The sequence below is a fragment of the Chlorocebus sabaeus genome, chromosome 10, assembly GCF_047675955.1.
Source record: "Chlorocebus sabaeus isolate Y175 chromosome 10, mChlSab1.0.hap1, whole genome shotgun sequence".
In the NCBI taxonomy this organism is placed as follows: Eukaryota; Metazoa; Chordata; class Mammalia; order Primates; family Cercopithecidae; genus Chlorocebus; species Chlorocebus sabaeus.
Window position 1 is genome coordinate 69,234,274 of NC_132913.1, and position 11,728 is coordinate 69,246,001.

General features: G+C 39.4%; 1 pseudogene; it reads right to left on the reverse strand.

The window, feature by feature from the left end:
• Positions 1-1,060: 1,060 nt before the first annotated feature.
• Positions 1,061-9,287, reverse strand: LOC119625160 (keratin, type I cytoskeletal 18 pseudogene; annotated as a pseudogene).
• Between the last annotated feature and the right edge of the window lie 2,441 nt (positions 9,288-11,728).

The following is an 11,728-nucleotide window of genomic DNA, read 5'->3' on the forward strand; positions in this document are numbered from 1 at the left end:
CCTGTAGTCCCGGCTACTCAGGTGGCTGAAGCATGAGGATTGCTTGAGGGATTGCTTGAGCCTGGGAGGTCAGGGCTGAAGTGAGCAGTGATCACACCACTGCACTCCAGGATAGGTGACAGGGTGAAACCTTCTCTCAAATACAAACAAACACACAAAAACAAGGATTCTACTCTTCTAACTTCAAACCAACAAAAATAAGGATTCTACTCTTACAAATTCTCACCAGCAGATTCATTTAAAGTCACTATTTCTTCTGTCCAGGGCATCCAAATACATGCAGCTGCTCTCATCCAACTGACTAGCACACAGATTTGTTATCAAAGTTTAATACCAGTTGGTCAGAAGTCTGCCTATTTCTTCTGGGTATCTCTTCAATGTTCCAGAAAACAAATTTCATTTATTCTTATAAGTCTGACTGTCCCAAAGTTACTTTATGTACAAAAATCTGTGTATTTCTTTTGGTGTGATTCAGATGCAAGCAGAAATTAATTTTATTCATATTGTTATCTTTAAGACTATGTGGATTGGAGAAGGATTTATAGACAACGAAACAGTAAAAGATTAAGTCAAACAAAACAACTTAGTGCTTTTGTAATTTTGGAGGCTTTTGTCTGAAGGGAGATAGCTAAAGCTTAGCAAAGGCTTCCCATGTGTGACAAGTAGAAGAGACAGCTCCTTTCCCTCTTCATTGGGGCAAGCACCATAGTAATTAGAGTTAAAGGACACCAATAGACCTTTTTATTAGAACCAGATAACTTTCTGGTGTTTCTCAAACAAGAGAAAGGTACCTCCATGTAATCTCTTTCGTCTGTTTTCAAATTCTTTCTACCAAGACCAGTTCTTCTGCCAACTTCACCTAATTTATGTATGATCTACAGCTGTGGTTTACAAACTGAATTCAGGTGGCCAGGCAGGGACCCCTTCCCTCGCGCCCTCCCACCGACTAACCGGCCCCCGCCCCCCCCCCCCCCACACACACACTGCCCCACCACCCCGACCTCCACATACATTCCCCGACCCCCTCCAGCAGTGAAGTCTAGGAGCACCGCCGAATAATTTAAATTTTCGAGGGGAAGCACAGCGCCATCTGTCGGACATCATGCCAATTACGCTTGGTAAATTGGGATTTAACTGTTACTTTACACTTTGGACGGCTAGGTACTCCTTTTGGCCTAAGGACACAGTGAAAAATGTACCGAGACCTAAGGGAGCCACGAAACAAGAAACTTCAGAAACCTCTGATATCTGATCAAGAGTTAAGAGACGTCAGAATCATCACAACTGACAAAAGGTTAGGAAAAAATTCCAAACATTTCTATTTATTTCCTACAGACTTCCCCATTATGTTTTTCGCTGCCTAAACAGAAGCAGACATCTGTGATCTGGGCTGTGGCAGTTATCATTTTATTGCCATTTACTGGTTATGAACCCTTTGTATGATATCTTCCAATCTATATGAATAGATAGATGATATGTAGCAGTATGTATGTGTTTAAAGAGAGATTTTTTTTTTCCTAGGCATGTCTCCATACATGCATATTTTAAAAAGTTAAAGACATAGGTTTCATGTTTCAAAAGGGCTAGGACAGGAGCTGTGGAGTTCTCAAATCCTAATTGAGGGCTGTCACGGGGAAAGGTGCTGATAGAAAAGTCAGTCTCATCCTAGGTGACCTCTGTCAACTTTATAAGCTCTTTGATGACTTATTAGTCCATTTATAAAACAAAGAGAATAATACAGATGTTATTGAGGTTCGTGTTTATAAAATATTCTAAGATGCTCAGATAAAAGGTGTGACTCACAGGAAATGCCAAATCTGAAATAAATCATCCTTCTGAGTCACAACTAATACCTTTCAATGTGATGGAAACTTGATATTTGAAAACTCCCTTGAAAACAGATTCCTGTTTTCATCAGCTGTACCTTTCCTATGAAATTTGTTTCCATATTTCTTTCCTGTTTACCATGCTTTCAAATTGGTTGGCATTTATAACTTGAAAGGGGACCATTGAACAATTACTTAAGAGAGACAGACACAAATACAATTTTTTTTTTTCCACCAGGTAAAGGCCATGTGCGTGTGTTTAAATGTAATTATCCTTTCCCTTTTGATTTTTGTCAATCAGGGAAATAGATGTTACTGAAATGTCTGATTGTTTTATCTCATCACTACCAACAAAAACTGTTCCATTAGAGTCAGGGAGGCTTTCTATTTCAGAATGTTTTCTAGGCAATATGTGGTAATTCAAAGAGATCAAAGTAAATGTCTCCCCCTCAATTCATACAAGCCTTGATAATAATACACTTTCAAAACTTGTCTATTCTAAAGTAACATTTGTCTTCTAAGCCCTTTTTTGGAGAAAATTTAAATTAGTGGGAGGACCTTATACACTATCTTTTTCATAACTAACACTTTTCTTGATTATTAAGAAGTAAATAAAATGATCTTCAATTCTAGAACACAGAGATAAGCGCCATTGAAATGTTAGTGTGCTTTGGTCTAGTCTTTTGTCTATGTATGTTTTAATATTATATACTGTTTTAATTTTTATTCATCTCATTTTGTGTTACAGTTTCTTTTTTTATTAAGTTGTGCAGGTTTGTTACATAGGTATACACATGCCACGGTGGTTTGCTGCACCCATCAACCCGTCATTTACATTAGGTATTTCTCCTAATGCTATCCCTCCCCTATCTCCTTCCCACCTCCCCACTGCAACCCCTGCTGACAGGCTTGGTGTGTGAAGTTCCCCTCCCTGTGCCCATATGTTCTCACTGTTCAACTCCCACTTAAGAGTGAGAACATACGGTGTTTGGTTTTCTGTTCTTGTGTTAGTTTGCTGAGAATGATAGTTTCCAGCTTCATCCATGTCCCTGCAAATGACGTGAACTCACTTTTTTTATGGCTGCATAGTATTCCCTGGTGTATATGTGCCGCATTTTCTTTATCCAGTCTATCATAATGGGCATTTGGGTTGGTTCCAAGTCTTTGCTGTTGTGAACAGTGCTGCAATAAACATACATGTGCATATGTCTTTATAGTAGAATGATTTATAATCCTTTAGGTATATACCCAGTATGAGATTGCTGGGTCAAATGGTATGTCTGGTTCTAGATCCTTGAGGAATTGCCACACTGTCTTCCACAATGATTGAACTAATTTACACTCCCACCAACAGTGTAAAAGCATTCCTGTTTCTCCACATCCTCTCCGGCATTTGTTGTTTCTTGACTTTTAATGATCGCCATTCTAACTGGTGTGAGATTGTATCTCATTGTGGTTTTGATTTGCATTTCTCTGATGAACAGTGATGATGAGCATTTTTTCATATGTTTTTTTGGCCACATAAATGTCTTCTTTTGAAAAGTATCTGTTCATATCCTTCATGTTACAGTTTCTTTTGGTAATTTTGATTACCATTCACTCAAATTAAGTCAGTCATGTAATATTTAACGTACTTTTGCATGTGTTTAAAAAATGGCAGTTTAAATTTATTTTAGATACTGTAAGTAAATTGAAATTGTGAAGTATAGATTTAAAATATATTATTTTTGAAATTTCCATCTGAAATGTTACATAATTTTATGTTTGTTGAGTCACTCTGTAATTAATTCTAAAGCTCATACCATGAGCTGTTCACGCTGTTAAACCTTCAAATTGATTTGGGGAAGAAAAATTTCATCAGCTGTTTTAATTTAAATAAGTATGCATGTGCTTTGCCACTGGATAATTGTGCTAACTCAGGCTGGGCACAGTGGCTCATGCCTGTAATCCCACCACTCTGGGAGGCTGAGGTGGGTGCATTATCTGAGGTCAGGAGTTCGAGAACAGCCTGGTCAAAATGATGAAGCCTTGTCTCTACCAAAAATACAAAATTAGCCAGGCATGGTGGTACACACCTGTAATCCCAGCTACTTGGGAGGCTGAAGCAGAATTGCTTGAACCCAGGAGGTGGAGGTTGCGGTGAGCCGAGGTAGTGCCACTGCACTTCAACCTGGGTGACAGAGTGAGACTCCGTCTCAAAAAAAGAAAAAAAAATTGTTCTTATCAAGCAAGCCCTTGAAATTCCATTCAATTCATGAAGCCGTCTCAGTTTCTTCTAGGACAGGTAGTAATTTACCCATTCTCAACCATTTAGAAATATTGTAAGTCCCTTTAACTTACTGAATCATGACAGACATTTGTTCCATTGTTTATACATAAAATTACTAAATATTAGTTAATGGGTAGTCCTAGATAAAATTTGAGAAGTTAGGTTGTCCTCTGCTCAAAACTGTTTCTGTTGTGAGTATTCTTTTTTTTCTTCTTATGCCCAAGTAATCAAATTCTGATAATGCCCATTGCATGCCTTAGGAATCTGTCTCCCATGCCCCACTCAACTCCTCTTTCCTGGCAAGGCTTGTACTTTGGACTTTTCTGAACACCACACCTTACCCCATACTCATCAGCCAATGTTGATTCTTCTGGTGGCTGACGGTCTTGTTGGATGACTGCATTGCTAATCTTGCCATTGCTTTTCGCTGAAGTGCAAATAATTGGTAAATGATTCATGAGTCATGCCTCCCAGATTGTGTACTCATTTAATTAATGGAAGGCTTCGAAGGCTTAATTCCTAAGAGGGACTGAGCAATAATGAAAGTAGATTGAAGTATTTTGAAGGGTAGTGAGGGAAAGAAAGCTACACCCATGTGATAATTGGGTTTCCAATATAGCTGTTTTCAGTCTGAGTCTCAGAGGCTGACTTTGATGCAAGAACATTTGAGCAGGAGATAAGCTAAGGAAGTGCTCTCAAGAAAAATCAGTAGGGGCTTAAGGGAAGCAGAGCAGGGAAGTGGAGGTAGCTAAGCATGGACTAATTTCAGGTCAACTCCCTTTCTCAGCCTCATCCTGCAGGGAGTTGTGTAAAGGAAATTACATTTCTGAGTTTGTCCTGGCTTGAGGAAAGGGAATCATTTTCCATAGCTTGCCCTGTGGTGGCCATAAACTCCCTGGCACTTCCTGCTGGTAAGTACGGCCAAAAAGGCTGTAGTAAACCAAGGACGGTCTCCTGAAGATCGAGATTGTGAGCTGTTAGAAGTACAAATACAAAAGCTGGGGATGGGCATAGGAATCATAGGGATGTGGATGAAGCACCATCTGTATGCACTGTAATGTTGTGAACTTGAGAGGGAACAGAGTGGATGAACAATATCCATGCAGCCGTGACTTGGGCAGTGGGTCCTTCTTCCTGAAGGTAACTAAAGCACCAGATCAAGATATAGAATAGTATAAGTACCCCAGAAGCCTTTCTTGTACTCACCTCCCATCAATAGACCCCTTGAAAAGGTAACCAGTACTCTGATTATACTTAGTTTTGCTTGCTTTGTAGCCTTATGTAAATAAAGCATACGCTATGTACTCTTCTTTGTCTGTCTTTTATATTTGACTTATTGAGAGATGCATCCACATTGTAGCATCTAGAGGTTGTTCATTCTTTTTCATTGCTGTGGAGGATTCGGTTATATAACTGTTTCACTGTTTATTCTACTGCCGGGGGGAGTTTGGGCCATTTCCAATTTGGGGCTATTATGAGTAATGGTGTTATAAATTTCTTTAAAGTGTATTTTGAGGCATAAATGTTTGCATTTCTGCAAGAAATGTGTAAATACCTAAGAGTAGAGTTGATTACATAGACTACACATACGTTAAGCTTTAGTATAATAGATACTGCCATATAGTTTCCCAAAGTGATTATAGCATTTTAACTCCCTCTAGCAGTATATGTGAATTTCAGTTACTCTACATTCTCTGCAATATTTGGGAGCCTCAGACTGTAAATTTTAGTCATTCTAAATATGTAGCTTGTTTTTTAAACTGTCAGTAAATTGAAAACCCACGATTAGGAATTTTGTAGAAACTTCTCTTGATATTAGCAACCTCATTTTGAGAAATGCCAACATTAGTAAATAACTACTCTCCCCATGCATATGATAACTGCTAAATATTATTATTTATTTACTCAACTGATAAACTTTTTTTTATTTTTAAGCATTTGGATCTGAATCAACAAGGTGTCTCTTATATTGTGTATTGCTAGAAATAAAGGATTATGTCTATTTAAATTTGCTTTATATAGAAAAAAGTTTAATGCTACATAACCCATCAACTAATTAATACATATCTTTAAAAAACATTTTAGGTTGGCTAGTCTTTAGCCTAGAACTTTCTAGCTCCAATTTAAAATTAAGGCACTCCAGCAAAATATGTGGGAATATTTTGACATCTGTGTATATATACATAATAGGAAATGAGTCATTTTAGTGTCAGCTGAAAAAAAGCCACATTTTAGGTGTATAAGACTATTTTTAAAAGTTGTAATTTTGTGTAGACTGAAACCTGATAGCAGGTGAGAGAGAGGTGGCTGTCTGTCCATGCATGGACTGTAATTAGAGAAAGATTTGATCAGTATGCTTGTCCTCCAATATCATTATCACTATATATTATTTTACTAGTATGATTTTATCTTTTTAAGTGTTTTAGGACTCTGCAGTATCCAGTTAATAATGTTTTTAACTTAGGTAGTAGCCAGGCTGAAAAATAAGAAGCCATTGTAGGAGGCTCCAATGATCTAAAAAAAAATTAGGCTTTTATTAGATGGCAAATTTGATCTACCATGTGATTTTTGTGTTAATTTTTCTCCTTATAACTAAAAAAGTCTTACAAAATAAAAGGTAAATATTGCCTCAAAAATTGTGGATACCTGTATAAAGTATGTGCCCTCAATCCTTATCAGCTAACACCTGCTTTATAAATTAATGCCTTATCAGAGATTCTTAGAGTTAGCTACAGAGTAAGTCATTAAGATGTGGTGGTTGAAAGAAAGAAAAACCAAAAATTATAGTGGAGAACTGTCTGGAGGGAAAGAAGATCTGCTCATAAATTACAGAGAGCAACAAAAATTTTAAAAATAATAAGTTTTCACAATTTTTTCAAAGCCTGCCTCTGCTTATTTTAGGATGAGCACAAACCATATGACTTCTATCTGGAGGCACTGTGAGATCAATGGTCTGGTAATGTCTGTTGATTTCCAGTATCAAATTCATAGAAGCATGCAGTGAGTAGAAGAGAAAGAATCTTGGCAATTTTGTAGTTTCTGTTCTTTCATCCAAATAGGAGAACTGGAGCTCAGCAAAGAGTGAAGAACAACCTCAATGTCACGTAAAATGTTCTCCATCCTCCATTTCCACCAATTTCTCCAAACACCTCTCTCTCCCCTTCTCTTCAACAGTTTCCATGAGTGTTTTCCATTAACACAAAACTCAGAATTCTCTCTGCCATGGGCCCTTGTGTTTTTCGATGTTTGTGTCCTTGTTTATGCAATCTCTCCACTGCAACTGTGTCAGGCAGTGGGGACAGCTAAAATGTTGATGCTGCCATCTGGGAATCACTTTCTTATGGGGTTCACTCATGTAAACAAAGAACACTTGCTCTAAAGTACAGTGTAATCAACTCATGAAAATTATGAAACAAAACATGCTCTAGCTCCCCTTCTATGCCTGTTCAAATTACAGAAATTGCATTGAAATGCATTGAAATGATAGCAAACATTTTAGTATACAATTCCATAATATGCGCTGATTTTAAAAGATGGACTGAGACCATAAATTTTGAGTGATTGTTGGAAGCTAAAGGGCAGATAGAATCACCTTGCTGCAGAAATCAGAAGAGGGACAACTGCAAAATAAAAGCTGTAACAGGAGCATGTGCCACATCATCATAGCAGTTTTCTTGCCTGCCTGCCTTCCTTCCTTCTTTCTTTCCTTCCTTCCTTCCTTTCACCTCTGAACTTTTTATTGACTTCTGTTCCCCAAAGGGTATCCTGCTTCTGCTGGCTTGATGTCTTAGAACTTTGGTGTCATTGGTCTCAGACACCCTTTTGCTATCCATTGTCCGGCAGCTGGTGGTCTTTGGATGATTTGCATGGAGTTGCTGCTGTCCAGGGCATCACCAAGATTGAGTCCTCATCATCTTCAAGCAGGCAGTGGTAGGTGGCACTCTCAGCCTCCAGCTTGACCTTGATGTTCAGCAGGTCCTCCTACTCCTGGACCTGGTGTTGTCCCTCTGCCCAGCTCTGTGCCATCTCTGACTCCAGGTGCAGCAGAATCCCACTGAGCTGCTCCACCTGCAGGGTGTAGTGGACCTCCACCTCCCTCAGGCTGTTCTCCAAGCTGGCCTTCAGATTTCTCATGGAGTTCAGGTCCATCTCTATGGACTGGACTGTACGTCTCAGCTCTGTGAGCATCATCTCAGCATCTCCAATCTCGGTGGACTGCATGGTGACCACTGTGGTGCTCTCCTCAATCTGCTGAGACCAGTACTTGTCCAGCTCCTCTCAGTTCTTTCGAGTCAGCTCATCATATTGGGTCCGGATGTCTGCCATGATCTTGGCAAGGTCCTGAGATTTGAGGCATCTACCTCCACGGTCAACTCAGAGCTGGCAATCTGGGCTTGTAGGCCTTTTACTTCCTCTTTGTACTTCTTCTTCATGAAGAGCAACTCCTCCTTGAGAGCCTCCATCTCTGTCTCCAGCTGCAGCTAAGTGACACTGGTCATCAGTCACCTTGCAGAGCCCATGGATGTCACTCTCCACAGACTGGTGCATGGCCAGCTCTGTCTCATACTTGACTCTAAAGTCATCAGCAGCAAGACAGGCATTGTCGATCTGTAGAACGATACGGGCATTGCCCACAGTATTTGCGAAGATCTGAGCCCTCAAGTCCTTGATTGTCTTGAAGTAATGACTCCAGTCTCTGACCTGGAGTCCCTTCTTCTCCAGGTGCTCCCGGATTTTGCTCTCTAGCTACCAGTTCTTGGTCTCCAGGCTCCTTACTCTGTCCAGGTAGGAGGCCAGACGGTCATTCAGGCTTTATATTGTCTCCTTCTCATTCTGGATCTCCCATTCCTGCCAGACCCCTGGCCATCCCTGCGGCCACGTCCCCAGACCCCATGCTGCCCCAGAAGCTGGTGGAGTGGGACACAGAGATCCAGGAACCAGAGCCCCTGGCGCCTGCATAGACGCTGACCACGCTGCTGACTGGCCAGGTGCCATAGTTGGGCACCTGGACAGAGCCTGGGAACTGGTATTTGGTGGAGAAGACGGAGCAAGTGGTGAAGCTCATGCTGTCCGGGAGGAGAGTGAGAGGGCAGGTCTCAGGCTTTGCCAACGACCCATCATAGCAGTTTTCTAAGGAAGCTGCAGAGAAACATCAAGCTCAGATCGAACAAAGCAAAGAGTGGGAGAGGCCCCTGGGCCAGGCATCAGGGCAATACATTAAAGACTTTATTTGAGTAATCTGGATCCCACCCTCTATCCTCTATAAGCAGCTGTTGACCCCAGCAGTGTTTACTTCAGAATGAAGCCTAGAGGGGTGTTTGTTTGACATGCAGTGAATTTTCCTAGAAGAGTCGCTTGTATGAGGCTGTGGCTGGAAAGCAGAGCCTGAGCCAACTAGGGACCTTCACATCCACATGAAGACAGGGGAAGGAAGGAGAATCACTGATTCCCTTTGTCTGTAGGACACATTTGAGGGGGGGGAACTCTGAAGTAGGAGTTTAGACACAAGATACTCCCAGGGTGGGCAGTATAGAAGGTAATATACAACACACAGCAAGCTGGGGATCCTCCAAGACTCGAAATAAAAGTTATTTGTACACCCTGGAGGTTTCTCAGTCTGGCCTCCTCTCAAACATTCAAGGCAAGTTTCTATATTCAGAACTTATATTCAGCGACAATAAAAGAGGCTCTCATTTGATCTGATGAAATACAATACAGACATTATCTAACAATTCTGTTTGATAAAGATAATTATAAATAGCAACCCCAAACCATAAACTTGCTAAATAAATTTAGGATAAAAGCAAATCATTAAAAATATTTAAAGATCCAAAATGTTTCTGAGTAGCATGAATAGAAAAAACACTATCCACATTTAAGCATACCTAATATGATTTCAGAATACCAAGGATAAATATAAAATCCAAAAAGTTGGCTGGGTGCAATGGTTCATGCCTGTAATCCCAGCACTTTGGGAGACCGAGGTGGGCAGGCCACGAGGTCAGGAGTTCAAGACCAGCCTGACCAACATGGTGAAACCCTCTCTCTCCTAAAAATACAAAAATTAGCCTGGCATGGTGGCACGTTCCTGTAATCCCTGCTACTTAGGAGGCTGAGGCAGGAGAATTGCTTGAACCAGGACCCGGGAGGCAGAGGTTGCGGTGAGCTAAGATTGGGCCACTGCACTCCAGTCTGGGCTACAGAGCAAAACTCTGTCTCAAAAAACAAACAAACAAATCCAAAACTTTTTCAAGAGAAAAAAAATCATATTGCTAATGATAGAGTTCCCATGTTGAAAGTGAAGGAATAATATTGAAGTTGTGAAAGAAAAAAAATATTAACCTAGAGTTCTTTTATGCTTTTTAAAAAAATTTTAATTAAAAAAAATTGTCATGAGTGCACAGTAGGTGTATGTATTTATGAGGTACATAAGATATTTTGATACAGGCATACAATGCATAATAATCAACTAGGAGTAAATGGGTATCCATCACTTCAAACATGTATCCTTTCTTTGTGTTAGAAACAATTCAATTATAACTCTTAGTCATTTTAAATGTATAATGAATTATTATTGACTGTATTCACCCTGTTGTGCTATCAAATACTAGATTTCATTTATTCTATATAACTATGTTTTTGTACCCATTAACCAGCCCTACTCCCTCACCCCACAAGTACACTTCCCAGCTTCTTGTAACCATCATTCTGCTCTCTATTGCCATGAGTTCAATTGTTTTAATTTTTAGATCCCATAAAAAATGGAGAACATGCAAAGTTTATCTTTCTGTGCTTGGCTTATTTCACTTAATTAACATAATGACTTCCAGTTCCATCCATGCTGTTACAAATGACAATATTTCATTCTTTTTCATTGCTGAATAGTGTTCCAAAGAAAATATGCACCACAATTTCTTTATCCATTGGTATGTTGATGGACACTTAGGTTGCTTCTAAATCTTGACTATTATGAATAGTGCTGCAATAAACGTGAGGGAGAATATATCTGTTCAATTTACTGATTTCCTTTCTTTTGGATATACACTAAGCAGTGGAATTACTGGATCATATGGTAGCTCTATTTTTTAGGTTTTGTTGTTGTTGTTGTTGTGTTTTTTTCGGGGTTTTTTTTGTGCTTAAAATTTCTTTATTTTATTTTATTTTATTTTATTTTATTTTATTTTATTATTATGCTTTAAGTTCTAGGGTACATGTGCATAACATGCAGGTTTGTTACATATGTATACTTGTGCCGTGTTGGTGTGCTGCACCCATCAACTCGTCAGCACCCATCAACTCGTCATTTACATCAGGTATAACTCCCAATGCAATCTATTTTTTAGTTTTTTAAGGAACCTCCATACTATTCTCCATAGTGGCTCTACTAATTTACATTCCCACCAATGGGGTACAAAGGTTCCTTTTTCGCTACATCCTCAGTAGGATTTGTTATTATCTGTCTTTTGGGAAAAAAGCCATTTTAACTTGGGCGAGATGACGTCTCATTGTAGTTTTATTTATTTATTTATTTATTTATTTATTTATTTATTTATTATTATTTGAAACAGAATATTGCCCTGTTACCCAGGCTGAAATGCAGTGGTGCAATCTCAGCTCACTGCAACATCCGCCT